This window comes from Talpa occidentalis, unplaced genomic scaffold (assembly GCF_014898055.3).
Source record: "Talpa occidentalis isolate TD23 unplaced genomic scaffold, MPIMG_talOcc4v2.1 talOcc4.14, whole genome shotgun sequence".
In the NCBI taxonomy this organism is placed as follows: domain Eukaryota; kingdom Metazoa; phylum Chordata; class Mammalia; order Eulipotyphla; family Talpidae; genus Talpa; species Talpa occidentalis.
Genome location: NW_023601433.1, coordinates 46,630,325 through 46,658,043, shown reverse-complemented (window position 1 = coordinate 46,658,043; position 27,719 = coordinate 46,630,325). Strand labels below are relative to the sequence as shown.

General features: G+C 37.4%; 1 protein-coding gene across 8 annotated transcripts in view; it reads left to right on the top strand.

Moving 5' to 3' along the window:
* Positions 1-27,719, top strand: part of CCNY (cyclin Y) — a 205,585-nt gene that overhangs the window by 98,226 nt on the left and 79,640 nt on the right. The window contains exon 1 of one of the 8 annotated variants that reach the window (XM_054694997.1): positions 6,450-6,570. The exons of the other annotated variants lie outside the window; for them this stretch is intronic. The gene's annotated coding sequence lies outside the window, so the exon portion shown is untranslated. Of the gene's footprint in view, positions 1-6,449; positions 6,571-27,719 lie in introns of those variants that run through there. 8 annotated transcript variants of the gene reach the window in all.

Sequence of the window (27,719 nt, the reverse complement as noted above, 5' to 3'; positions counted from 1 at the left end):
TTATATTGAAAAGCAGTGGTGAGAGTGGACATCCTTGTCTTGTTCCAGATCTTAATGGAAATGCTTTCAGCTTTTCACCATTGAGAATGATACTGGCTGTTGGCTTGTCATATATGGCCTTTATGATGTTGAGGTATGTTCCTTGTATCCCAAGAATTTCAAGGGCTTTTATCATGAATGGGTGTTGCACTTTGTCGAAAGTTTTCTCGGCATCTATTGATATTATCATATGGTTTTTATATTTCTTTTTGTTGATGAGTTGGATAACGTTGATTGATTTTCGGATGTTGAACCATCCTTGTGTCCCTGGAATGACTCCAACTTGGTCGTGGTGAATTATCTTATGGATACATTGTTGGATTCTGATAGCTAAAATTTTATTGAGGATTTTTGCATCAGTGTTCATTAGGGAGATTGGCCTGTAGTTTTCTTTTTTGTTTTGTCCTTGTTCTGTTTTGGTATTAGTGTAATGTTGGCTTCATAGAGTGTTTGGTATTATCCCTTCCTTCTCAATTTTTTGGAAGAGTTTGTGAAAGATAGGCACTAATTCGTCTCTGAATGTTTGGTAGAATTCATTTGTAAATCCATCAGGTCCTGGGCTTTTGTTTTTGGGGAGGTTTTTGATTACCATTTCAATTTCACTGCTTGTAATTGGTCTGTTTACGTATTCTATTTCTCCTTTATCTAGCTTTGGGTGATTATAGAGTTGTAGGAATTTGTCCATCTCCTCTAGATTGTTGAACTTGTTTCCATATAACTGTTCATAGTAGTTATTGATTATTCTTTTGATTTCTGCTGTGTCCGTTGTGATTTCTCCTCTTTCATTTCTGATCCTGTTTATTTGTGCTTTCTCCCTTTTTTCCTTTGTGAGCCTGGCTAGGGGTTTGCCTATTTTATTTATTTTTTCGAAGAACCAGCTCTTGGTTTCATTGATCTTTTGGATTGTTTTTTTTTTAATTTCGATTTCATTTATTTCTGCTTTGGTTTTTATTATTTCTTTTCTTCTACTGGTTTTGAGGTTTTTTTGTTGTTCTTTTTCTAGATCTTTGAGCTTCGAGATTAGGTTGTTTCTTTGAGTTCTTTCTTGTTTCTTGATGTGAGCCTCTATTGCTGTATATTTTCCTCTTACTGTTTTTGCTGCATCCCATACATTTATGAAATTGGTGTCCTCCTTGTCATTCAATTCAAAGAAGTTTTTAATTTCTTCTTTGATCTCCTTGTTAGTCCAGTTGCCATAGAACTTAATTTTTACCCTTATATGACATGCACTTTTATTCTAGCTGCTTTAGATAATGTAGATCAGTTTTGCCTTCACAAAGTAGTTCTTCGTTTGTTCAGGATGGTAGTTCATGAAGTCAAGAATACTTTCAAAATAATGTCAACCCATTGCTTTTTTTCATTGTGTTGACATTGCAGTAATGGTAACACTGGTGGCTCCTTGGCACTCATTAAGCAGTAGCAGCAAGTGGTACTAGTTGTATATTTTTTACTGCCAACCAATTGCAGTAAAAAAGAAAAAGGATTTAACCGCCAAGTATTCTCAGGAAAGCAATGCAAAGTATAGTTTTATTATATCTTGCCTCTTGAGTATCTTTTTTTATACTTTATGCAATGAAATAGTGTGTATGAAGCATTTTTGCTCCATTGTACAGTGGTTTTTCTCAAGGAAAAGCACTTGGTATGATGAAATTGCAAACGAAACTAGATTTTTTTTTTTTTTTAATGGGATGGTTGACTTAAAGGTGTTCAGGGAGATGTTTTCCTCAGAAGTCACCCTGTGACTTTAAGGAAGTAGTTGGCGATATATGTAGCCAACATTAGAGTCTAAAATTTCATGCAAAATTAAAATTTTGGAAAACTTGTATTTGCTACCTGAGTTTGACAGCTTCTTCCTTACAGATTGTTCTCTTGTGTTGGGGCTGGTATTAATATTATTTTCAGAAAAATACTGTAAAGTGAAATGTGTTAGTAATTAGAAGATGTGCATATAACTCAGTGAATTGATGTTTTTCAAATGACGAACATACAGTGTTACAAAATCTTGCTTGAATAAAATATTCATTCAAAATACAAATTAGACCAATATATTTTAATGTAACAGAGCACATAATGTTCATTGACGTAATTTCAGATTAAATACTTGTACCTAACCTTTAAGAAACTAATACTTGTCAAGTTTGGGCATAGTGTTAAAGAAGAATATTTATATTTATCTGGGAAGGCTATTCAAAACATTCTTTGTCCTTTCATGAACTCATATGTGTGAAGTCAGATTTTCTCTTTGTACTTCAACCAAAGCAGTTTATTGTCACAGATTAAAGTAGTTAGGATAACCTCACTGTTGTCTGAAGCTGGGCATTAGAGAGATTTGTAAATTGTGAAATATCATTCTTAGCCTTATTTGTTTTGAGAAATGCGTTTTTATAGAAACAATTTATTATAACAAAATTAACTTAAATAAAGTAATGCCATTAAAATTTCTGAGTTAATTTCCAGTATGATTAATATCAATAGCTGTAACACACTAGCCATAGCTTTTTGGGATCTTCATTAATTTAAAAAGTTAAGACTTTCAAAATAGCTGATGTAGGGGCCTCCCCTGGTGGCACAGTGGTTGAGCGCTGGGCTGTGAAGCTGCCCGTAGCCTCTGCAGCACCGGTTCGATCCTTGGCCGCTGGGCAAGGGCCCCACATGGCGCAAAGACCTCTCCCCTACTGCTCCCTCAGCAGTGTATTTCAGTCAGTCTGCCTGTTCTGTTCCCCGCTCTGGCTCTGGTGAATTCTCTCACCCTCCCGCTTTCTGACTGTACCTGGTGCTTGTATAAATAAATAAATAAATAAATAAATAAATCTTAAAAAAAAAAAATTGCTGATGTAGGTCCTCCCTGACTGTGTGATATTAGACAGGTTGTTTTTATCTTAACTCGTAGCTTCAATGATATCTTTTTTAAATTTTTAAAATATAATTTATTTACTTATATATATTTTATATCGTTGTTTGGTTTTGTACAATGTTTGCTTTCTCCTCTCAGGGTAGTCCCCATAGAATTCTCATCACCAGATTGCCTGTGCACCATCACCATAGTCCTTGTGTTCTTCCCTCCCCTGTTGTGATCCTTCTCCCTCCCCACCCCTGCAGAATGTCTCTCATTTATAGTTGCCTGCCAATTTTTTTTGTTATTATTTTTTCCTCTGATCCCTTATCTGTTTCCCTATATTCCTCCTATAAGTGATACCATCTGATATTTTTCTTTTTCCTTCTGACTTATTTCACTGAGCATAGTAACTCCATCCATGTTACTGTGAATGGCATGAGTTTATCTTTTTTGATTGCTGAATAATATTCCATTGTGTATATGTGCTACATCTTCTTGATCCAGTCATCTATTTTTGGGCATTTGGGTTGTTTCCATGTATTACCTATTATAAATAGTGCTGCAATAAACAGGTTTCCTTTTGAATTAATGTTTTGGTGTCCTTTGGGTAGATTCCTAGTTGTGGAATTGCTGGAGCATATGGAAGCTCTATCTTTAGTAGGTTGAGGAATCTCCACACAGCTTTCCATAGTGGTTGGACCAGTTTGTACTCCCGCCAGCAGTGTAGGAGAGTGCCTTTTTCTCCATATCCTTGCCAACATTTGTTGTTGCCTGTTTTTTTGCTATGTGCCATTCTCACTGGTGTAAGGTGGTATCTCATTGTACTTTTGATTTGCAGTTCCCTGATGTTGAACATTTTTTCATATGCCTGTTGGTCATTTGCATTTCCTCTTTGGAGAAGTTTCTTTTTAGCTCTTCTGCCTATTTCTTGACTGGATTGTTCACTTTGTTTTTTGTTTTTGTTTTGTTTTGTTTTTTGAGTCCTGTGAGTGCTTTGCAGATCTTTGTGACCACTCCCTTATCAGTTGTATGGAGTGCAAAAATTTTCTCCCAGTCTGTAAGAGGTCTCTGTTTTGCTTAATGTCTCTTTTGCGGTACAGAAACTTCAGTTTGATATAATCCTAGCTGTTGTTCATCTTTTCGTTTACTTTCTTTGCTTTGGGGGATGTGTCTTTAAAGATGTTACTGAGAGGTATGTCATAAAGTGTTTTACCTGTATTTTCTTCTAAACCAGTAGAAGGAAGGAAGGAAATAATAAAAATCAAGGCAGAAATAAATGAAATAGAAATTAAACAAACAAAACAAAAAAAACACCAAAAGATCAATGAAACCAAAAGTTGGTTCTTTGAAAAAATAAACAAGATAGATGAACCTCTAGCTAGGCTCATAAAGACAAAATGGGAGAAAACACAAATAAACAGGATCATAAATGAAAGAGGAAAAATTACTACAGACTCAAAAGAAATCAAAAGAATAATCAAAATTACTATGAACATTTATATGCAAACAAGTTCAGTAATCTAGAAGAGATGGACAAATTCCTAGAATAATATAATCATCCAAAGTTAAATAAAGAAGAAATAAAACACCTAAACAGACCAGTTACAAGCAGTGAAATTGAAATAGTGATCAAAACCCTCCCCGAAAACAAAACCCCAGGACCAGACAGCTTCACAAATGAATTCTATCAAATGTTCAGAAATGAACTAGTGCCTATCCTACACAAACTCTTTCAAAAATTTGAGAAAGAAGAAATACTACCAAATAAGTTTTTACGAAGCCAACATTACACTAATACTAAAAACAAAGACAACACACAAAAAGAAAACTTAAATTATATCTTTCTTCAGAATGGGGAGAATATATTTACTGTGAATGTGAAAATAACCTCTTTTATGGCACCTGCCTCTTCATATTATCAGGGCCATTTCAACCACATTGTATGCTTTCTTAGCTGACTGTGTGTCTGTACATTATAAGTGAAATACACAGAATCTCTCACTGTTGAAGCAGGTATTTAGTAAATGCCTAAGTGTCCACTGATAGGGAATTGGATTAAGAACAGGTGGTATATCCATACTATAGAATATTATTCAGTTATAAAGAAAGGTAAAATTTTGTCATTTACAGCAAAATGGAAAGACTTGGAGGGAATTATATGTAATTAAGCAAGTAGAATGACAAAGATAAATATTGGGTATTTACATAGCAGGCAAAATACTTTTAAAAACTAGCAGACACTGATAAAGTTTCTGAGGTTTCTAAGGTTGAGGGAGGAGGGAGTGCAGGGAGCATAAGGAACGGTAATGGAGGGAAAAAAAAGTGCCAACTTTGTCTATTTCATGATACAGCAGGAGGGTATCACTGAGGTACACTTGAAGAAGGAGCATTTACTTACTGCATATTGCTATTTTCCTCTTTATTTTGGAGATCCTTTGGTAAATACTACCTCTGTAGAACTTATTCCAATTTTGATTTCTACCCATTTGATGAAAATGAAATTTTCAGAAACTTTAAAAAATGAGGTAGTTTTCCTTTTTCATGTTTTCTTTCCCTATCAGAAACCTGGTTTATAAGTTTATGATTTGAAATTTCCATTTAAAGTTTTACATTCACTTTGACTTGATGAAACTGAGTTTGATGGTCCTGTGTCCTGTTGCTCCTTTCTATTTGTTTATTCAGGCAAAGACTTGATCATTTCAAATCATATTTTCCCATAACTGTGGCCTTAGGCTCAACATTTATAGCATGCTTTTTGATTCAGTTGCTTGACTATTAAAAATACCCTGTTAAAATTTAAGTATGAATGTAGCAGAGACCACTTGGCAATTTCAAGGGTGTCAAAAGATCTGTAGCAGTGTTTAAAAGTATAAATATCTAACTGTGGTTTCTACTCCCCTTGAATTTTTAGAGGCATGCTTCTAGGTTTTGTCTTCAGGTTAGGAACTTTACACTGTCTCTTAAGAAGTTGTGAAAATTTTTATAGTTTTAGATGGATAATAAAAAATAGGAAGGAATGAAAATAGTAAACTGAGAAAATTGTTCCTTTTTCCCCAAAACTGCTTTGGGGAATCAGGAGTAAGGAAAGAGTATTACGTATATCAGAAGCATCTGATTGGCATCTGATTCCTTTATTCTATACACTTCTAAAGATTAACTGGCTTTACACATTCTTCTTCACCTGGGGAATACCATCTGTCTTTCCCCATATCTAGGTGATTCCCAAACATCTGTGTCCAGTGTTGGCCTTTCTCCTTAGTTTATCCTTAACGCTAAACCAGGAATCAGTAGATCTTTTCTTTATAGGGCCATGTGATCTCTGTCTTAACTGTTCAGTACTGCATTGGTTTTGCAGATCATCGACAAGATGTAAATGACAGACCTGGCTGTGTTCAAGTAAAACTTTTCTTATAAAACAACCTGAGGCTGAATTTTTCCATCTCTGCTTTCTACTTCTCATGTCTCCTAGGTGATTCTTTCCTAGCTGCCCTAAAGGTTTCTGAGTGCAGCTTATACCAGTGTTCTAGAACCCTGTTAATGGCATCTAGTCACTGAACATTTGAATCTTGGAACATATCCAGTAGTGACATTTGCCTGTGGGAAGAAAATCAAAAGGCTCCAGAAGAGACCTCCAGTTCCTGAAAATAGGGAGATCCTGGGGAGCAGCAACAATGGATCCAGAAGCAGACTTCAAAGTAGAGTAACACTGGCTCTCCAGTTCTGGTTTTTTACTTCTGATACACATTGCCTGAATTTGTTAATGCACTTGTAAATTATCCTACCAGAGAGATTTAATTTATAAAATCAGCAGAAATGTATCTAGATTTTCATATAACATCATTATTTTAAGACATTTCTTTTACACACCATTTAGTTTGTATCCCCATGAAGGTTGCTTAACAATGGATGTTTTTATTTCTATTATGGCTATGGGGCTAAGACATTGAGAAGTGTGATTTTTCTCCAGGTGAAAGTATTGTGATTGCCAATCTAGAGTTCATTCTGTTGATATGATGTTAGCACCTTTCTGAAAGGCCCCATTTTTAGAAATATAGTCGAAGTATCTTAAGTTACTTCTGTGGAAAAAATGAATAACATCCCTATATGTTCTACCAGAAGCCTATAGGGAAAGTCAAAAGTGGTAAATGTTCATGGCAAAAAGGTAATTCTATCCCCGCCTTACCCCGTAAACTTCTTTGTTGTAGAAATGGACGTGTTAAAATTACACTTATTTAAATTGCTTGAAATATAAAATTTCTGGAAAGGTTAAGTTTTCTTTATTAAAATATAATATTAGAAATTTAGTAAAGGACCTTACTTCTGATTTCCAAGTACAACAGTTATAAAATAGTGAGAGTGAAAGTACTTTTCCATAAAGTCCCATATTTTGAAAGATGGGCTTTTGTTCAGTTCCCAGTTGTTAATATTTTGCCACATGTGTTTTATTATTATTTGTCGTTCTTACATACTACCTTTAGCCTGAGCCTTTGAGAGTGAGTTGTACTCTGTAGGCTCTCATACTTCAAATTTTTTCATATTTTATGGGTTGTTACATGTAGCAACCTTTATTCTCATAAGCAAAGGTCCTATTAGAAAATAAACAACTCCTAAAAATTTTTGCACATTTTTGTATTTGTCTCATGGGAGCTTAAACAGAAAATTTGGAACTAAACTAGACTGTAGACTTCTAAAAATACAATTTTTAATAGATACGGTTCTTTGCTGATTAGTACCTGCTCAATATAAAAGAAAGTGAGATGTCAGATCAGTGAAGTTCAAATGTTTTAAAAATGCTTTACTTATCAAATACCTAGTAATTCCTGACTTAGACATTGGAGAAAAATTTTCAATGAAAAATGTGAATTCTCCCTTCCTATCCCCAATATAGAACAATTAATTTATTCATTATTTTATTTATTTTTATTATTTTTCATTTTTTCACTTCATAGTTCATTTTTAAACAAATGATGATTTGCTTCCCCCTACCCCCCAGTGTAGTCCCCATAGAGTTTCCTTCACCATTGCACCCTGCACCATCACCTCAGTCCCCTGTGTTCCTCCCCTCCCTCTGATCCCTCTCCCTCCTTCTCCCCTGCAGGATGTCTCTGATTTATAATTGTCTGTTTTTGCTTTATTGTGTTTTGTACTGTTGCTGTTTTTTTCACACTGATGTCTTATTTGGTTCCCCTATATTCCTGTTATAAATGAAACCATCTGATATTTTTCTTTTTCCCTCTGGCTTATTTCACTGAGCATAATTCCTTCTAGTTCCATCCATGTTTCTGCGAATGGCATGAGTTTATCTTTTTTGATTGCTGAATAATATTCCATTGTGTATATGAGCTACATCTTCTTGATCCAGTCATCTATTTTTGGGCATTGGGGTTGTTTCCAGGTTTTGCCTATTGTAAGTAGTGCTGCAGTAAACATAGGTGTACAGGTAGAACAGTTAATTTAAATAGTACTTAAAGTATGCTAAATTGTCTGACTTCCTGAACACATCTGTGTGAAAGAAGTCACTCCTTTGTCATTTCCCTGCTTTTAGTAAGAACATGGCAATATATTTGTCATGTATTGTGTATATTTTTTTTTTTTTTTATAGAGGCATGCTTTATTTATTTATTTATTTGTTTGTTTGTTTTGTTTATACATGCACTGGGTACAGTCAGAAGCGCGGGAGGGTGAGAGAATTTACCAGAGCCAGAGCGGGGAGCAGAGCAGGCAGAAGGACCGAAGTACACTGCTGAGGGGAGCAGCGGGTGGCAGGAGAGGTCTGCGCGCCATGCGCCATGTGGGACCCTCCTCCAGTGGCCGGGGAGCAGCCGGGGATCGAACCGGCGCCACAGAGGCTGCGGGCAGCTTCGCAACCCAGTGCTCAACCGCTGCGCCACCGGGGAGGCCCATATTGTGTATATTTTGAACATAAAACTCATGAACAAAAATTGTCGTGAGCTGTCACATCAAATTGTTTTTCATGAGTGGCTCCCTTCTTTACTGGTTCTTTGTTGGTGGAGAGTAGTGTCAACTCCCTTGGCCCAGGCTTACTGGGATCAGGCAAAACACTGACAGTTCTGGGCTGGTGCTCTGTATCCCTGTGGGTCTGGAACACTGACGGTATTGGGAGCTTACAGTTGACCTCTCTGGATATTGCTCTAGGACTGTTTGTGGTTCCTTACTCTGCTTGTTAGAGATAAAGGTTGCTGCTTATTTCATTTCTTGACATTTTCAAAATTGCATCTTAATTCATTTCTTGGCATTTTCAAAAGTGCATCTTAAATAAATTCTAAACTTAAAAATCAGTATTTTTTGGTTTCTAATACAGTTCGTAGATAACCACTTGATAACAGATTTGGGAAAACAGGTTGCCACCTAAGCTAAATGAAGATGGTTTAGTTTGGATTCTAGAGAAATTGTAGTTAAAAATAATATGTGGCTTTGTAATTAGGACTTTAAAATGTGATGACATTTCTAAAAGACAGGAAGCCTTACTAGTGAAAACATGTAAACCAGAAAGAGAGTTTCATTTCTAATTTAAAAGCAGATGATAAAAAATATTACTCTGGTCCTGAGATGATGAGATGATGATGATGATGATCATGATCTCAGTTTCTAACCAGTCTGGATTTTACCTACATTTTTCCTTTCTTAAGAAAAATATAGAAAGACTGAAAATAATATAAATAAAAATCTTAATTTCTACGGTATAAAGAAATTTGAGGGTTTTTTTTTTTTTAGTAATGTCATTTCAGAAGCTTGAAAGATTTATAAATAATAATCCAAGTGTAGTGTTTCTGTCTTGAAATGCCAGAAATCATGAGTATGTCTCACACTTTGGGGGAGTTTTTGGGTTTCATATGATTTCTGTTCTGTTCATGTTCATTCTGTTTAGCAGAAGTTGGCCATTTGTGCTTGGTCTGTTATTTGATGGGAGAATGTGGCTGAACTACAGAGTTTGCAAAGAAATAACTGCTAAAAAATTATATGCTTTTAACAAAGATGTGTATTTCTTTTGATCAGGGTAGCTATATGCTGTGCTTTTCTATCCCTGATGTACCTAGTTACCTTGGGCTTCCAGAAAGGTCATTTGTTCCAAGCCTTTGCATTTTTGCTAAGCTTTATCTAGGCTACTGCCCTCTTCCTCCAGTCAGTAAAAGAGAGCCTCAATGCCAGCAGGGGAATCCAGTGAATTTCATTTTAATTGTGATGTTACTTATGATTTGATAAAAGCTTTGGAGGGGAAACAGAGCCTTCGTCTCTTGAGAGGGTAGGTAGGCAGATTAAGGATAGAAAGGGACTCTCACACACTCCTCCCAGAGGAGCACAACTGTGTATGAACGATCTGACAGTCTACCTGGGCCAGTGGCTTTGTTCCAAGGACCAGATAAGGTCCGCAGGTCTGGAGGAAGGCCTGGGAAGAGTCTTTTCTAGTTTCCCTGGACTTGGAAAGAGGGAGGCAGGTAGTTCCAATTAATCTGGAATCAGGAGGAGTGATGGGAGTGAGGTATGCATAATTGAGAGGGACTCCTTTCCACCCAGAAAGGAAAAATCTTTAAAAGCCCTATTGCTTCACCGCTCAGTGCAGCTCTCCTGCTTCCTAAGACTGCCCATGCTTCTCGCAGTGTTCTATCCTATCACTTCCTAAAAAAAACTTTGTTGCTGGCATCATTTTGGGGCTTTGTGAAATTCTTTTCTAGAGAGACACCAAGGACCTTCGGTGTCACGGTCTTTAACAGTTGTGTCGATACTGAAGGGATATAAGTAATGAGGGGAAAATATCTGATGCAGGAGTTAGAAGTAAGATTGCTGAGTGGGACTGTTTTTTGATAGGGAGAGGTCATAGAGTGTACATTATTTGTAACTGGGAGGAGAGCAGTGTGGGAGACAGGCAGATGGTTGGGTACAGTGGAGGCAGGAGTGATTCTCTTGGCTGCTGTTTTCTCAACTGAATAGTTGTAGTTTGAGAGTAAGGGGATGGTAGAGGTTGGAGAAGAGAGAAGGCGTGAACTGTGCAGTTCGAGAAGAGAAACTTACCAGTACCAAGGGCCCACCTGAGGGGTTGATCAAGAATTTATAGTGAGGCCAGTTGCAGAATTGTGCATTTTCCTCCAGCTGGGTAAAGCCGCTGGAGATGAGAGAGAGATGGAGATTTGGATTTAACCTTCCTGGAATTTACTAGGAAGTTTTCCAGAGGGATGGAGAAGTATGGTGGCAAGAAAGTACATCAGGGTGCTTTATAATAATGTGGTGTCAACTTGAGCAAGTGAGGACAGAGAAGGGATGAAGGACAGCTGGAAGATAACAGAATCAGTGTGTATTCTTGATAGGTTGGGATTCCAGAGGATGCAAGTTGGAAATGGTTGAGCTGATTGCTAGAGGATTTGCTGGGCTTTGAGATTAGGGCTTGTCGCTGTTAGTGACTGCAAGGTCTGGGGTATGTATTCCAAAGGGACAGGGGACAAGGGTAGGTTGAGGGGATAGTCCTGTAGGACAGAAGGTCAAGGAAGTAGAAGGCAGATCAGTGAAAGGATCATTTACCTATATATTTAAATCACTAAAAATTATAAAAAAAAGCATGGTAGAGTTGGTAGTGAGGGCAGGGCCAGAGAAAGGAGGAGTCTGGTGTAAATGAGTTTTGAGAAGAAAAGCAGCAGACCCTGTAAGTGGTGTGCCCAGGTAGAGCAGGGAGTGGGGGGATGTAGGGCACATTACTAAGGATGGGTTGTAGTTTCATAAGGATGGGTTTTGGGAGTTGGGAGATGACATCAGAGGTTATGTGGAGCTTTCTGGGACTGACAGTTGGGATAATCAAGGACAGCCTGGGAGTTGTAGACTTCCTAAGTTGACTGAAATAAACAGATAAAGGAATTTTGTGGGGAAAAAAAAGAGAGATGATGTTGGGCTGTTGGTATAAGTAATTGGTATCTTGTTAGGATCACACGGTATATGATTCTGAATATTGGAGATGGGGCATTCAGGGGAGTTTTTTTTTTTTTAACCTTTTGTAAACCTGTATTTCTTTTTTAAAAAAGATTTATTTATGCATATAAGAACTGGGGTATAGGCCAGAGGTGTGGGGGGTGAGAAGATTCACTAGAGACCAAGTGGGGAGCAGAACGGGCAGACTGACTGAAATACACTGCTGAGGGGAGCAGTGGGCGAGACAGGAGAGCTCTGCTGTGCCATGTGGGTTATCTCCCTGGCTGGGGATTGAATTTGTGTTGTAGTAGCTGATAATCGCTTGGTAGTACTGTGTCTTCAACCCCTGCACCCTGAGGCCCCAAATATATATTTCTTAATAAGAAATATCTGTTTAAATACAGTTGAAGTTACTTTATCACTACATTTTCATTTGCTCTCTATTCTCTGTTTTGGAGAATGATACTATTAAATAATTGGGCCAAATTGCTTGTCTGAAGCAGACTGTATTGCTGACAGGAGCCTAGTGTGATAGAGCAGTAGACTGAGCCAGATCTCTGTTCTAGGTACTTGTGACCTTTGAGAGATTACTTCCTTTAGGTCTCTTATTCCTTTATTCAAAAAAGTGGGGAGAGGTGTCCAGCTATATAATTCTTTGAAAGTTAAAACATTTATTATAACACATCTTCCAATTATGGCCTCTAATGTTCTTTGTTTTGCACATTTACACCAAATAGCACATTTTGTATTTCATGCAGATTTGGTATTTTTTAGAGTGTCAAGCAGAATAAGCATGGGTTTTAGGAGGTACTATTGATAAGGACTTAAAGAAGACCCAGAATTAGCATGTGTGTTTATATAAATTGCAAAATAATCCCCTACTGTCCTACAAAAATGAATTAAAAGTTGAGAGAAGAAAAGCCCCATCACAGATTGATCGGGGTATAGTTGTTTTGCTTGATAGGTTCAGAGTTGGCTGCATTCGTAGCCTTTTTTGTGTGTGCTTGGGAAACTGTAAACATTACCAAGTGCGTCAGATTCAGAATGAGTTGGTAATTTTCCATTTCTTTAAAAAAAAATCAATGATTAACATAAGAATATTTTGCTCTCCAGAATATAACTAAAAGCTGTGCTGAACGAACTAACCTTTTCCAAGCAAGTGTTTGATTTGGTTCCCTCTTGTTGGCACTCTAATGAGGATCCATTCTGTGTGACACTCATCAGAGGTGGTTGGATTTGAGAAATGAAATATTATGATGTGGGTTGAGAAGGACACAGGCATGTCCAGGAGCTTCTTGAGATCAGTCTCTCACCCTCATAGTTCTTGGGCCAACCCTGCATGGCCTGTTACTTGGGGCAAGCTTAGAGCACTTGTCTTTCACCCTCCAGAACAGGGAGGCTTGGTGTGAGATTGCTGACTCACCCCAGAGAGAGGCCTGAGCAGGAGAAGCCTGGATTGCTCACATTCTCCTACCCACTCGCACTGAGCCAGCAGCAGGATTGTCTTCTGGAACACCTGTGTCTGTGCCATGGTGACTTGCATGGCAGTGACATCTGGCATGGCAGTGCCCTTTGCCAGTCTCTCCACTCATAATCTTATTTCAGCTTTCTATACAGTATTTAATAAGATGGTATCTTTCCTTTTTATTCTTTAATAGTTCAAACAGTTACATAATGCAAGGATCAGATTAATATTTTGTCTTTTTATTCAGTCATTTTCTCTGTGTTCCTACATGGGCTAATTTATAAGGGACAAGTGAAGGAATAGTATATAGAACGCCTTGTTGAATATTAGTAAATATGTAAAATCAATAAATAATGTGAGATCATTATTTACTAATTTTACATATTGAAGATATAGCTGTAACTGTACTGCATTCCACAGTTAGGCTCAGGGTAATTAGAGTGATTTCTGTGATTATTAGTTCTGTGTTTATTGTTGGGCCATTTATTTGTTTCTGCATATACCTTGATGTCATTAAATGCAGCAGAATGAAAAATAAAATTCAGACTTCTTGCCTCCTACTCAGCCATCTGAATAGCTTTTTTAGTTCGTATGAGATCAGTAAGAATATTGGGGTTTGTAAACCTTCCATCTGGGATATAGCCCTGTTTATCTTAGAATGAAACAGTAATTCTATTCATAGGTAAATAAAGTTAACCATGTTTATTTTTTAACAATAGTTTTCCCATTTCATGGTATGAACTTTTTTTTAAAGATTTATTTTTATTTATGCATGCAGGAACTGGGGTATAGGACAGAGATGTGGGGGTTGAGAGAATTCACCAGAGACAGAGTGGGGCGGAGAACAGACAGGTCTACTGAAATACACTGCTGAGGGGAGCAGGGGACAAGACAGGAGAGGTCTGCTGCACCATGTGGGTCACTTCCCTGGCTGGGGATCGAACTCAGGTTGCAGTGGTTGGAGTGCTGAGACTCAACCCTCTGTAGGCCACCAGAAAGGCCCAGCGTGGGCCTTACTAACCTATTCCCCTTTATTCGTATGTGACTGATTGCTAAAGTCTTCACCACTAGAATAAATTTGTTGTTTTCAACAAATAAAAATTAAATAAGAAGATTTTTTGTTGAGGTAATGTTTGTTTACATTATTGTTTGTGTTTTGGGAGTATAGGATCCTCCCCACTTCAAGTGTTATTACCATAGTGTACCCATGCTCAAAGTACCCTTACTTTACCACCTTAGTCCATTGTGCTCCCACCTTGCTTTGTTCTCAGCTCCTCATGTTTATTAGTATGTTTATTAATATGCTTATAAGCTCAGCAACTGGAACAGAGTCACAAGGCTGAATGTATTAGTAGGTCTGACCCCAAGCAGGGGACTTGTGGAAGAGAGGAAAGAATGTGGATTTCAGTCTTAACTCGGACAGCTGTTAAATATATAGGAAAACCGTTGAACATTCACTCAATATTAGTTTTCTAATTTTTAAAACAGATATAAGCATGTGTATGTTACAAAGTTATGGTGAAGAGAAGCATATATTCATGTGAAATACATAACATGCTGTCTGTCCTGCAGTCACTGGATAATTGGTAACAATATCAGTCAAGCCTCTGCTCTTCCTCTCTCTCACTTTCCGAGCAAAGAGACAACCAAATAATCAAAGCTGTCCATGTGTTAAAAGCCCATCTCTTGTAAAATGGACCTCGTAGACAAGCTGAATTTGAAATAAAATATGAAGGAGGCTGTAAATTGTAGAGTAATCTTAATTTTTTTAACATCACTTATTGTGTTAGATTATAAACTGCATATCAAAATAAAGAAAAATGCACCTAAAAACAAATTAAAAGTCTCCTTGGTCATCAAGTTGAGGTGGTTTTGATCTGTGTTAGAGTAATTTATTGCCTAACCTATGAATAAATTTCAAAATATCCAATTCAAAAAAAAATTGTTGAAGCTCCTTTCCCACTGCATTCCAGGTCTCAGTTGTTCAGAATACGCTACAAATACACATACTCTCAAACCCACACACTAGACAGAAGAATTAGTGGGTGAGGATCTAACCAATACTTCACTAAATAGAATGGTTTGGGTGATACTCTCCCCTCCACACCGGATTCTTCACTTCTGTAATCAGTTTTCAAGGGTTAGTTTTTAATTTTGGTTTTATCTGTCCATATGTATAGTTTATATTCCACTTATTCAGGTGATACCATGTGGTATTCATTTTTCTCCTTGTCATAATCCCTTTGAGCTCCATCAGTGTTACTACAAATGGCATGAGTTTGTCTTTTATGATAGCTGAGTAGTACTCCATTGTGTATAAATACCACATCTTAATCCATTTGTTTTCTAGCATTTAGGTTGTTTCCATATTTTGCTATTGTAAATAGTGCTGCTCTGAATCATGGGACTTCCAAGTTTTTCTTTAAATTAGTGTTTGTGTGTCCCTTGGGTGGATGTGTGGGAATGGGATTGCTGGGTTGCACAGGAGATCATTTTTAATCTTTTGAGGAACCTCCATACTGTTTTCCATAAAGGCTGAATCAGTCTACATTCCCACCGACAGTGTAAGAGGATTCCTTTTTCTCCATGTCCTTGCCAGCATTTATTGTTTCTTTTTTTTTTTTTTTTTGGTGTGGGCCATTCTCATAGGAGTGAGGTGATATCTCATTGTGGTTTTGATTTGCATTTCCCTAAGGATAGTGATGACGAACATTTTTCCATGTACTTGTTGGTCTTATATGTATCTTCCTTGGAGAAAAGTCTATTCAGCTCTTCTACCCTTTTTTTTTTTTTGACTGGGTTTTATGTTTACTTTTTGTTGAGTTGTATGAATTCTTTGTAGATCTTTGATAACAGCCCCTTGTCAGATGTATGGTGTACTAATCTTTTCTCCCATTCGGAATGGTGTTTCTTCACTTTTGATAGATTTCTTTTGCTGTGTAGAAGCTTTTCAGTTTGATGTAGTCCCACTTATATTCTCTTGCTTTTCTTGCTATTACAGATGAATTTGCAAGGACATCACTAAAATTTATGTTGTTTTGCTTGTTTTTATCTATTTTATGGCTTTAGGTCTTACATCCAAGTCTTTTATGCATTTAGAGTTGATTTTTGTATATGATGTGAAATAGTGGTTTATTTTTGTTTGTGGCTGTCAGTTTTCCTGGGACTACTTTTTTTTTTTTTAAAGATTTATTGATTGATTGATTGATTGATACATACAAGCACTGTGTACAGTCAGAAGCATGGGAAGGTGAGAAAATTCACCAGAGCCAGAGCGGGGAGCAGAGCAGGCAGAAGGACCGAAGTACACTGCTGAGGGGAGCAGCGGGCAGCAGGAGAGGTCTGCACGCCATGTGGGACCCTCCTCTGGAGGGCGGGGAGCAACCGGGGATCGAACCGGCGCTGCAGAGGCTGTGGGCAGCTTCGCAACCCAGTGCTCAACCGCTGCGCCACCGGGGAGGCCCTCCTGGGTCTACTTTTTAAAGAGGCTTTCCTTGGCTTCTTTGCAGAAGATCTTCTACTGTCCATATAGATGTGGGATAATTTCTGGTGTCTCAACTCTGTTCCCTTCATCTGTGTGTCTGTTTTTATTCCAACACCATGCTGTCTGAATTATTATGGCATTGTAGTACAGTTTCAAGTCTGGTAATGTGATGTGATGCTGTCATTCTTCCTCTTTTTTGTCAGGATTGCTTTGGCTATTTGGGATCTTTTTGTGACTCCACATGAATTTCAGTAATGTTTGTTTAATTTGTTTGAAGAATGAAAATTCAAAAAAAATTGGAATTTTTATAAGAATTTCTTTGACTGTATATTGCTTTGTAGGGTAGCCATTTTGACAATGTTGATTCAATTCTTGAGCAGACAGTATCTTTCCATTTTATTGTTTCTTCTATCTCTTTTGACAATCCTGTTGTTTTGTTTGTATAGCTCCTTCACATCCTTTGTTAGGCTTATTCCTAGGTATTTAAGCTTTTTGGTAAATGGAGTTGTTTTTTTAATTTCCTTCTCTTCTGTGAGCTCCTCATTTACATACAGGAAGGAAAATGATTTTTGTGCATTGATTTTATAACCTGCCACTGTGCTGAAATAATTTGTTTTATTTTTTCAGTGGAATTTTTAGGTTTCTCTAAACCTAAAAATTATCATATAATCTCTAAACCTATGTATTATCATATAATGACAGTTTTACTGCTTCTTTCCCAATTTGAATTCCTTTTATCTCCATCTCTTGCCCATTTTCTCTAACTAGGACTTCTAATATGTTAAACAATAGTGTGATGTAGAAAATCTTTCAGTTTTTTACCATGGAGAATATTAGTGTGGGTTTATCATGTGACTTTTATTATGTTAAGATATATTCTGTTTATCCATAATTTTTTTTAGGGTTTTCATTATGAATGGATGTTGAATCTTATTAAATGTTTTCTTGGCAACTATAGATAGGATCAGATGGCTTTTATCTTTTTGTCGATGTGGTTAATTATGTTGATTGGTTTTTGGATATTGAACTGTTCTGTGTCCTTGGTATAAATCCCATTTGGTCATGATGTATAATCATTTTTAATGCATTGTTGGATTTAGTTTGATGAGATTTTACTTAGGATTTTTGCATCTGTGTTCATTTGGGAAAATAGTCTGTAGTTTTCCTTTTTGTGTGTTGCCTTTGCTTTTGGCCTCATAAAATGTTTTTGGAGGTATTCTTAACTTTTTTGGAAGTCTTTAAGCACTATGAGTATTAGCTCATCTTTGAAGTTTTACTAGAATTCACTTGTGAAGCCATCTGGTCCTGGACTCTTGTTCTTGGAAGAGTTTTGTTTACTTTTTTGCTTTCCTTGCTTGTGATTGGTCTGTTTAGAATTTTATTTTTTCACTATTCAGCCTTGAGTGATTCTATGATTCTACAAATTTTTCTGTTTCATCTAGGTTATTGCACTTAATATATTCATATAGTCTTATTATCCTCGGATCACGTCTTCTCTTTAGTTTCTGATTCTATTTGAATTTGCTCCCTTTTTTTAAATGAATCTATCTACCTAGAGGTTTGTCCTCCCCCCTGCCCCCCTAACTAACTTTCAGTTTCTTTAATCGTTGGGCTTTTTTATTTTATTTCTACATTTTTTTCTGCTCTAATTTTTATTATTTCCTTTTTCTGCTGGCTTTTGGGTTTATATTCTTTTTCTAGTTCCTTGAGGTGAGAGATAAGATTATTTTTGCTCTTTCTTGTGTCTTGATATGGGCCTGTATTGCTATGTATTTCTCTTTCCACACTGCTTTTTCAGTGTCCCGTAAGATTTGGAAGGTTGTATTTCATTGCTATTTGTCTTAAGGTATTTCTACTCTGATTTCCTTGTTTACCCAGTAGTCATTCAGTAGTGTGTTGTTTGGTCTCCATGTATTAGAAGTTTCCCTGCTTTCTTCTTGGAATTGATTTCTAGTGTGGTACGCTTATGGTCAGAGAAGATGCTTGGAATGATTTCAGTCTCCATGATTTTATTGATACTTGTGATAATTGTCTTGTATTTGTTGATACAAGTATGTGATCCATCCTTGAGAATATCCCATGTGAACTTTGGAAAAATATGTATCCACCTTTTGGGGGGTGTAGAGCCTTATAAATGTGTATTAGGCCCATTTGTTCTTATTCATTGTTTAAGGTGATTATGTCCCTATTTTCTGTCTAGTTGCTTTGTCTGTTGGTAAGATTGGGCTGTTAAAGTCTCTTTCCACAAATATGTTTATCCCATTGTCTGTTTTCAGAGTTGATAGTAATTATCTAATGTAGTTTAGTGCCCCTTTGTTTTTTGAGTATATTGATAGTCATGCCTTCTTGATGTTTTTTTTCCCCTTAATCATCATATAATGACCATTCCTGTCTCTCTCTACCTTTTAATCTAGGAGTCTGTCTTATCCAATATAAATACAGCTGTCTGATTTCCTTTCAGTCATACTCACTTGTAGTAGGATCATTTCCCAGTGGCTTACTTTTTAGTCATTTATCCTTGGAGCTTCAGTGCATTTCTTGTAGACAGCAGAAGGTTGGATTCTGTTAACTAATCCAACTAGGGATACAATGTGTCTTGTAATTGGTGAGTTTAGTCCATTTACATTTAGAGTGGTTATTGTTATGTGAAAGTTTGTTGCCCCCATTTTGCCCATAATTTTGTGGTTTTATTTCCTTGTTCAGTTCTTTTTGTTTGTTCTCAACCAGCCACTTGTAAGCCAAACACAAGAGATGAAAGCTAAACAGGTATTACTGGGGAGATGGTAGGCTCATGCCTTACAGAAACCATTTCAAATATTGGAACTTCAGTAAGGTTTTTATAAGGGTATCTTGAAAAATAATAATTTACTGCAAGTTCATGCCTTGTCTCTACTCCTTGTTTGCAATTTAGAATTTATTATGCTTGTTCTTTTCTGGCTTATGGGTTGTATCTCTGTGAGTCTCATGTCAGCAGAGAAACTCAACTGGGAAGTATTGGAGGTTTGCTTAATACCCTTTAGGGGGATTCACATGTGAATAATCTAAAGTATACAACTCAGTATTCTAAAAATCACAATAATGACTAACTGAGGCTAACTGTATGTTGTTTTTGCACTTTAATTAGGACATACTGTGTGTCAGATCATCTTATTAGAATCTCAGGATAGGCATTAATGACTTAAAACTTCAGATGCAGTCTCCAAAATTACTATGTGACGGTTCATTACACTAATATTTGAATTAGCAAGAACTCCTTATTCAGTGTCTAAATTGAATAGCATTTGGTAACTTGTTTTGTATTCTTTTTAATTACATTCTTCCCTCACATGATTAGACCCTTTAAAAGATTTTAATAAGTAAAGATAGAAAATCTGGTTCTTTGAGCTTTATCTTTAGCAATAACCATACTTATGGCTTTCCAATTTTTTGACTATATAAGAAAACATATATAAGAAAAATGTATTTTGTGTCCGAATCTAACTCTGTATTTCATCTTTATAAACATGCATGAAACAATATCTATCTTTATGCACTTAACATTTTCATGTTTCAACATTTATTTCATTTTTTTTAAGAAGATGAGTCATGATCTTCTAAATTGATTTTGTATCTTTCTAAAGGGTCCAACCTGCAGTTTGTGAAAAAAACTATACTTACATAACAGATACTGAATTTACTGGAACACAGGTTTTTTCTGACTACTTTTTCTATGTGTGGGCAGGGATCTTGCATTCTTGTTTTCTGGCAATATTTGATACATAAGAAAGTTTAGTATCTTACCCTAGGGCATGTAGTTGTTAGTGGTCAAGCTGGATTGTGAGCCAGCTGTGACTGACTCCTAGGTCCAGACTCTCAACACCATGTTGTGCAGCCCAGCTTTCTGGAGCTTTTACGCCCTTCAATATGGAAGCCATTTCAGTTTCTGCTGTGTGACCAGAGGAGCAATACACAAAGTCTGACTAACTACAGGTTTATAGAAGTACTGCTCACTTTGAGTGTACTGTGAAGTCCAACCAAGGAACTGTAGACAACAGAGTAAACCAGGGTGAATCACAGATTTTTCACACTCAAGTTTCTTCCTTGAAATATTGGCCAAGTCTGCTTATGGATGGGGGAGGCTGGGGAAGTTAGAAATGGAAAATCTTCTGAAGGAAGATCTGACGATAGGGGCATCTGCTCAATGTTCTTGACCCTCCAGAACCTCAGTGGCTTTCTGTGCCCTGTCTGACTGATGCTGGGCTGCACTCAAGGTACATTCCTCATGTCAGTGACTCACTGGTTCTATCTATTTAAACTAAGCTCAAACTTGTGTCTACTGAAACAGTTCTCACAGAGTAAATCTGTTGGACTGCTTCTCAGGTTTGAATCCTCACTTTGATTATCTAATAAACTCCTTGTCTATGAAACTTTATCTTCAGTAAACACTTGGGATGCTCAGAAAAATATTGCATTAAAAAAATCTAATTTTACCAAACCTGGCAGATTGCCATAGGAAAAAAAATGGAATGAATGTGGATTCCACACTCCCTCCTTTTTTCCAGCACAAGAAATCTACCAGAGGGCCCAGCTTCTAATTCCCATCAAACAGTTGGAAGTAACTGCTGTCTCTGGGGTCACTCTTAGCTGAACCAGGGAGTACCTCTGAATCTCAACTCCTCCACTTACTTGGGAGCTAGGACAAATGTCCAGTGGGTCTTTGACAGCTGAGGACCCTAGACCTAGCTTGCCTGGGACCCAGCAGGCAGTGGTTAATTCAGCAGCCTTTCTTGTCATTCTCTCACTGGGTCTTGAGAGGAAATGAGCCAGAACTGAGTGGTGGGACTGTGGCCTTTGGCATATTCTATTGAGTGCTCTTTACTAGATTAACAAACCGGGAAATCTGAGTGACCTTTTTAAGGTCCCGGTACAATCTTACTGTAATTTTCCCTTTATAGTGATGATGACTTAAAATGGTAGACTTTAGGTACATTATCACAACTTTACAACCTATTATTTTCCTTCTAATATTTCCCCCTTGTTTCAGTGTCTCAGGTTTTGCATAAGAGTGGCATTTGTATGTATTTACAATTACACTCGTGTTTAAGATTGTCAGGTTGCATTGATCACTCACCAGGTAGTTATGGAGACCTAACTGAGGCTTTCCCATCGTGTGCCTCTCTGACCATGCAGCTGATTCAGAGTCATGTACAGACCTGCTCAAGTGATGCTTGGACATGCAAATAAAACACGAGAAATAGGACTGAGCATCTATTATGCTAAGTGCCTTATTATTGATTCAGCTTTAGAAATGTAATGGATTCCCTAAACATTTTTGTTTTCGTAATTGTTTTAATTCAGGTTTTATTAAACCTACAGCAGATCTTTGATAGTAGAGGATTCTGAGGCCTATTTATTTGGCTCTTGCAGTGTATCTTTTCTGAATGCAAATCTTGTATGTTTGACTGCCTATTATCCATCCCTCTGAAGCTCAGCAGACTTGATTAAATTCAACGCAGCTCTGCCTTGGTAATTGCATCTCAAATTTTATCTTTAAAAAATCATTATGCGTCACATTTCTTGTGTCTGAGGTGACTCTTACAGGCCATGATATTCCCTTTATATTTTCCTCAGAATGAGAATGTTTGAAAGGCAGATTGTAGTTACAGATTGAGATAGGAAATAATTCTAGATTGAACTTTCTTATTAAAAACAAAATGGAAAGGAATGTGGACCTACACACAGGGAATTGCTTCAGTCACCTCAAGCTGAGCCACATACAAGAGAACATATCTTGTCTAGCAAATGCAAAACAAAGGTTTTAATCTAGCTGATAGTAAAATAAAGTTTTGGTTTACCAAAAGGTAAAATTAGATGGAATTTGTGCATATGTTCCTCAGTTGAATCAGAAAGATCCAAGCACACCGAGAGGGAAAGCTGCCGAGAATCAGAAGGCTCCTGTGGCTGGAGGCTAGATAGAGCTGTTGGCCTAGAAGGCTGCGAAGTCTCCTCCAGAGGTGTCCAGGAAGGAAGTGGGGCATTTCTCCAGGCACTGTGACACTGAGTGTTTCATCAAGGCAGATCCATATTTTCCAGGGTTTGTAGTAAGTTGTATAATTAAAAAAAAAAAAAAATCAGTCTTTGGTTGGTTGACAGTCAAGAAGCACCTTGTTTAGGGTCAGTCCCCAGCATCTTGAAAATCCTTTGGGGAATATGTAGGACCACGTGATGAGAATTTGATCTGAAGATCTCTTTATTGTGTTGTATGTTCTTTGTGGTAAGTATGGGTTTTTAGTGATTATGTGTGTGAACGTAGAAATAAAGTTTGATTTGTTACTGGGCTATCTCAAATTCAGGAACTTGTATTGTCCTTGAAACTTGTTTTTCAAAGTAGTCTGTTTCTAAACTGCTTAAATAAATCCTTTTGTGAACTGAATTTTCTTGGTGTTTTTGTATTTTTATGCATCACATTGGCCATCCTCTAAGGAACTAAAGTCTAGACTTTAACTCTAGAATAATCAAATCTTTACATATATGCTATAAACCTCCAAAGGTAGGTTGAATAGGACTTTTTATGTTATATATGAATATTACCTTAAATTAATGAAACTGAAAAGTCTCTAACAAACCTTTATTTTTACGTTGAAAGAAACAGTATTTTTCCAAGTAGTTATGTTAAATGGAGCTTGGGTGTCTTTTGGAACGGCAGGACAGCTGCTTTACCAGCAACAGAAGGAACCCCATCTCATGATAGGATAGTTTCGTTCACAGCTTTTCTCCCTTAAGAAAAGTGTTCTCATTTTCACTCCTTAAGATCTCATCCATATAGTTTCTTGTCATTCCTCTCTTACCCCTTTTCTGTTGCTTCATCATTGAATCTGAGAGGATACTTTGTAAGAATCCTTGAAAACCAGGAGACTTTGAGGTGGGGAACCAAAGTGAGCCTGAACTGGGAAATAGTAATGTTCTGTAATGTGGAGGATACAGTACTTTTCTGCTATAACTTTTGCATTTGACATACTCAGTCAGCTATAGCTTCTCCTGTGGTGCTACTTAAGGTTTGGGAGTAGAGGGAGGTATCTTTTGGGATAGAGGGCACAGTGATGGACTAACTAGCCACCTCCCAGCCCAAATTGGAAACATCAGCTATTCACAACCACCATCCCCATACACACACACACACACACACACACACACACACACACACAGCATGTGCATGCATGAGTCAGGGAGCTGCTGTGCAGGTTGTGTTCAAGCTAGCAATGTCAATGGGCACCTTTACGAGGTACCTCTACCATGTCCTGCTTCTTTACCATGAGGAAGGCGGAAGAGCAGAGTGGCATTGTGGGCATTTCTCAGGACTGCTTTGTGTATTAGCTACATTATGCCTTAATTTGAAATGTTTGAAGAAATGAATACCAAAAAGCTAGTTCCCTTGGTAAGCTGGAATTTTCTGTATATTGAAAGCCAGGCTTTGTCTCTTGTTTGGCAGATGGGGGGTCCTGATCATCATGGTTTTAACTGACTTCTTTCTCTAGAGGAATGCATGCTAGGGTTTCACATTATTGAATTTTATAAAAGGATGAACCAGTGACTTTTTTAGTTATGGAATTCTAAAGAGACAAGCTAGTGGAAGGTAACAAATAATGAAACCTTGGCAACACCAAATTTAGAAAGAAGAATGAATGAAGCTGAAAGATTACAATTTAGAAACCAGTGATTTACCAGAATCTCATGACATGTCAAGCAGAACTTTAAAAAAAATTATTAAACTAGTTTTAAAAACTGATATTTGGCAACATAGTCTTAACTTGGAAAAAAATAGAACCTCAAATTTCCTTAGAAATTTATGGATATAAGCAAATGATAAACATTGCCTCTGGTCATCACAGGACCCAGTGAAGCAACCGATGTATTGATTCTTATTTTATTGAGACTCCAAAAATTAACATGATTTGCTCAAGCATCCAAGCAGAGACTAGAATTCAGTCTTTCAGGTTTCAGTTGCACATTTTTAATACTGTTGTATGCTGGACCTTAAACACTGCTGTTTGTGCTTAATAATATGATGCCAGGGCAAACTAAGCATTGTCTAGTAAAAGTATCACAATGAATGATTTTTCTGTTCCGTTCAGTAAAGCCTGGAACACTTTCTGTAAGTGTCATCTCTATGATCCTTCCTGCATTCTGCATCACTTAATGATTATTTGTGGAAATATGTGTGTGTATGCGTGTGCACACACGCACCTGCCAGTGGATAGAATTCCTAGATAGTGGCACTGTATCTGAAATAGCTTAGTGTTATTTCTGGTTTCTGGTTCAGTACCTTGATGGCATATAGAAAACATTTGCAGTCAGTATGCTTTGGGGAATATACATTCACATCAGCGGTCATAGAGACACAAAAAACCCCATGGAACACGGGCCTATCTACTAAGCAAGCCTAGATTGAGTCAGGGGGTCTTCTGTGGATTATCAGCCTCCACCTGAACTTGAGGGGAACAGGGATGGCCCAGGTGGACTCCCCTAAAGAGGGTTATCCCTGGCAGAGGATGATCTGGTCAAGCTCATGAGAAACTGAAGGCATATTGTGTTTTGGGCATGAGGTATGAGGCAGAGAGGAATGGGAAAGAAGTTCAGCCAGTTTTGCAGATGAGTGATGACTAAACATGTAGGATAGCAAGAGCCTGAGGGTCCCCAATACTGTGGGCATAATACAGTATTCTTGAATCTCTCAACTTGTACTTGTGCTTCCATTAAATCTAATGTGAAAGGGAGCAGGCACTAGCATTAATCTGTTTGCTCTTCTTTGCCTGTCCTCTGTTTTGCCTTTCCATAACCTTTTTTTATGTCTTCTTCTGCAAGACCTGTAGTGGATGTGAAAGTAATTAGCAAAATGCTTAAGGGGGAGGAAAGTTAGGATGAAATAAGTATCCTGGAAAAACCTCCCCCTGAACTTCAGCGGGACTAAGCTCTCACTGACGGGTAACCCTTCCTGCTCTTGGCCCAGAGATCTCTCTCCTCTCTTTGCTTAGGACCTGAATTCATTCTTCTCTTACTTTCTTGCCACATTTTCATAGGCATTTAAAAGGATAGCTATGTTTTTATCTCACATTTTTAAGTGCTTATAATGTAAGAGATTTTAGGTCAAAATATTGAAATTTTTTGGTATTAATATTTAGTTGGTAATAGAACTGTGAACAGATAGTGATAATCTTTTCACTTTCTAGGATTGCTAATTCTGAGTAAAGACCTTGCCTGTCATGTTCACAGCTGTCTCCCAGCTCAACATGCAGCACATGACACTGAATAAGGATGTGTATGCATGTGAATAATTATACGTATGTAAACATGTATGTGTGTAGAATATCTGCCTATACATACACAGATTTTTTTTAGCTCATTTTATAAATTTCATAATTTTCTGTATAAGATCCGTCAGTGCCAGCAAGGCATAGAGCAAGTTCTCTGTGGATTGGGGCAGATGGGTAAAGGAAAGTCCAGGAACCCTCAGTTGCTTTTTCAGGCTTTTAATAATCTTTCTACACCATTTGTCATGAGGCAGTCAGGTGCAGGGCAGGCAGGGAGGCCTGGGGCTAGGAGGCTGGCAGGCTCTCTGGACACTCTTGTGGGCTCTTTGCTGGTCTCTACTGCACTCTGCCATCTCCCGTCCTCTGCTGCCACCCTTATAGCATCAGTCTCTTGGCTCAGGTGCGCTCACTCATGCACGCCCACACCACACTCCAGGTGCTACCATCAGGCACGTGTGCAAGACCACAGATGTCAATCATAGATAGTAATAGTGGGGGTGAAACCTGATCACTTCCAGTGATAACTTTAATAACTTCAAGTAATCCTTTATCAGATTCTAAGAGTCTTTTTAAATCTGGAATGATTAGGAATTCAGAACTACTTTTTTCATTCTATACATTGTAACTCTTGATCATTCTGTGCTTCACTCTACATGATTTCCTGGCTCCATTTTTCAGGGCACCTATTCTGTGTTTAGGTGTGTCTAATCTGCAATTTCATCCATCTATTGAGCTTCAGGTATCAGTGATAGTGTTTTTTATTTCAAGACTATACCTGTGTTTATGTGCATGTATCCACCCATATATATGTGTATATGAAAACACATAAAGACATGACTTTTTCCAAAACTTTCTTCATTTTCCTTGTGTTTTTTTAAATTTCATGTATTTAATTAGCACATGAAATTGTGTGCATATTGATTTCATGTTCTCTATCCAATTGTTAATATTATTCCAAGTTTTTCAGGTCTTAATCTTGCTGTTTGTTGTGCTTCTCTCTTGTTTGAGGTACTGTTTCCTTCTCTGTCTTCCCATTTTGGATTATGAACCTTTTTACAGAGAGTATAATGTGGAGTTCTGGAAGGGAGGCTTCTCCATAGTGTTTTACAATTACTTCTGCCAGGCACCCAGGGGTTTCAGTGGCATGTGACTGACCAATTGGTTAGAAATGTCTTCTCCAGGGATTTTCTGAACTTTATACATTGAATAGAGTAGAACTCCAAAACCACACTAGAGACACAGACAAACCAGTGATAACCAGTTACTGGGGGAATGGGACATTTTTCTCCTTCCAGACCCAACCTCCTTTTTTCATCTGGGTTCATAGATAACTTTTCATCCCAGTTCAGTTTTTATTGATACTGTAGTCTTTTAAGAGATCCAGGTGTATATAAAAGCATCAGTTCCAACTCATATCCTGTTGTGCAGGATGTTAAAATAAGGTAACTTCTCAGCCAAGATACTTTTAAGTAAAGGAGATTAGGATTAGTAATTATGCCAGGATAATAGGTGTAAGCCATGCCATATGGGCGCCTTGGCCAAAATTCAAAACCCAGTTCTCTCTCTGGAGTTGCTCTGCTGAAATATCTGAATTCTCTCTTTGGATCGGGCCCAAGGTCATTTTCCTCTTACTTTCTTGCCACACACTTGCAGGCATTTAAAGGATGTCTCACATTTTTTTTTTTTTAAGAT